Genomic DNA, 2,859 nt, shown 5'->3' with positions numbered 1-2,859 from the left:
AGTGGGAGCACGGCAGCATCCAGGCAGGCATGATGCAGACGGAGCTGAGAGTTCTACATCTTCATCTGAAGGCTGATAGCAGAATACTGACTTCCAGGCAGCTAGGATGAGTGTCTTAAAGCCCATACCCACAGTGACACACCTACTCCAACAGGGCCACACCTTCTAATCGTGCCCACTCCCTGGGCAGAGCATATACAGACCATCACATGTACAGATGCAAACCTCATAAATAACAGAAGCAAGGCAGACTCTAAACTACCAACAAGGTAATCACACTTTGGGAGAAATGTATCCTAGGAAGGTACAGTCATAAGCCACATGCCTGTCATCAGGACACTGTGGTTTTTATCTTAATAGGTACTAATCCAGTGTGACTCCTAATGTTTTAAAGAGACTCATGTATGTTGGTACCCTGGCTCACACACAGTTCATTTCTGTCCCACAGATGCCAGATTTCTAAGAAACCCTACCATTTGGCACATACTTACACTGAAGATCAGACCTGATGAGAAGCCTCCATCTTGCCAGGATACTGAAGGATGGCAAGCCTACTGACAAGGGAAGTGGTTCTGCTATGACAAAGGCATGCTGGTGTTGAAGTTGCAAGCCTTGGTGATTCTTTTAGGCTGTAAGTGGGTGCATCTATTCACATTTTAAGGACTGCGAGTCTTTATTTAACAACTATTTAGCCCATATACTTTAAAGTCTACATAAAACACAAATGAACTATGAATCTGTTTTAAATGTATCTAACTTGTTCCAAGATAGATGGTTTCAAACTGGATAATCTGTTGAAGTCAACACCACACCAGGTGAGAAAACAGCACAGTCTTCTTAAGAGACTCCAACAGGCTCCAAAACCTTCCTCCTAATTCAACCTTTTATAAAACTCAGAGCCGAGGGAGACTATCTTTCTACAGAGTGTGTATGTCAAAAAGCCAACTTAAAAACATAGAAGACATCCCCATTAAAGCCAGAAATAGAACAAGACTGTCGTTAACATTTAACAGAGTTCCAGACATCTGAGCCAACAAAACATGCAACAAAATTTAAAAAATATCAGTATACAAAGATAGTAGCAAGTATTTCCTTAAAAACCCATGAGAACTTACCAGAAATGGAATGAAAGCTACATGACTAGATACCAGAAAAATAGGGACTTATGGTCTATTCTGCATTAACTACTAAGGTACCCACGGGTCTGCATCCATGTTCTGACCCGGACAGCTTTTAACTTTAATCTTTTCCATTCCTATTTTTAATGATGGTTCTTAAACATTTTAACCTCCCTTGTAACCCACCACCCTCCAGAGGTAATGGAAAAGAAAGGATAAGGGGGAAGTGGACCTGTTTAGAAAGGTTCTTTGGAGCAACCCCTATCTGTGTTGTCTGGAAATCAACAGTTCAAACGTTCACAGGTTAGCAGCTCGATCCACTCACAAACAGTTCATGGATTTAAAACAATTTAAACAATTTAAAACAGTTTAAAATAAAGTCCAATTCCCTCCCACGTGGGTCCATATGCTCAGGCCTTGTGTTGAGGCCACTCATGACACTGAAGCTACACTGTCCTCTTCTTTCTCCCCCAAACACAAAGTAGCAGCATGAGGCTGGCAATCCACCTGGCAGGATGGCCTTTCCTGGATCTGACAAGGCCCTGGCTTTCTAAAATGGCAACCAAGTATTATCACATGTTACACCTCTTCAAAGGGACCTCTTTAGCCACACTGATGTCGCCCTCTTTAAGTTTCTCACAGAATCTCACACTCAAGACGCTTCTTTCCCTGTGCGTGTTTAGCATGCCCTAACTAATGTCAACAGCAGAGGTCTGCTGTGACTACCACGCATCTCCCACACTTGGTATGTATTTGGATTTTCATTATATGTCATATAGCAGCTTACACCTGTAATGCCAGCAGCACTCAGGAGGTGAGGCAAAGGATCACTTCACATTCTAGACCAGCCTGGGATACAGAGCTAGGCCTTGTCACAAAAAAGCTAAAAGATATCTGTCATCCTCAAGAGACAATTATACTCAAGAAATCAGAAAGAGTCTACTTTATCCACTGTTCTAGCTCCAAGATTCTGGCACAGGATATTTATTTGACAAATGCCTGGTGAATGTATGAATGAATGAATGCTTCCTCCTTCCTTTAGTCCCTAATAGGCTATAGTCAGGCAAACATTTCTGCTAAGTCCAACCCGCCATTGGCCTATACTGTTGTATGGCTGTGAGTTTTATCGTTATTGTCGTTGAAGCCTCAGCCTCCCAAGTGCTGTGGTCACAAGCCTGGACCACTCTGCTACTAAATCACCTTACAGCAGTTATTATAGGTCTCCCTACACCTACCCACCCTCACATTTCCAAATGTATGGAAGGATATTAAGCTAAATGCAAAGCTTTACACAAAGTTTGACAGCCTTGTTAAATGAACCTTTAAAATGTCTATTTTAAAAAATTCATGTAAAATATTAAAAGTCAAAAAAGGCAACTCTTTGGAGTTAAAGTCCACAAGTTTTCGTGTCAGTAGCCAGAAGAAAAGAAACTTCTCTAAGGAGATACTGGGGAGATAATGTTAGGTTTTAACAAGTCTACCCATCTTGCCAGTGTAGAGAAATGAGTGCGAAGGACTGCCTGCTAAGGCCTTACACTGAGTCAGGCCTCACTCTCATTACAGAGGTGAACATTAAGCGTGGCACACAGTAAGCACAGTGGCAGGCTTGAGGGCACCCTAAGTATCTAATCACTTCAAACAAAAAGCTACACTCAATTTTTCACATGTTCTTTTTATTCAAGGGTTTCCTCACAGGCAGTATTTAAAGTCAGGCTTTTTAAATTAAAGGCCTAAACTACGA

This window comes from Grammomys surdaster, unplaced genomic scaffold (assembly GCF_004785775.1).
Source record: "Grammomys surdaster isolate TR1022 unplaced genomic scaffold, NIH_TR_1.0 169, whole genome shotgun sequence".
Taxonomy (NCBI): Eukaryota; Metazoa; Chordata; class Mammalia; order Rodentia; family Muridae; genus Grammomys; species Grammomys surdaster.
This window is presented reverse-complemented; position numbering follows the sequence as displayed.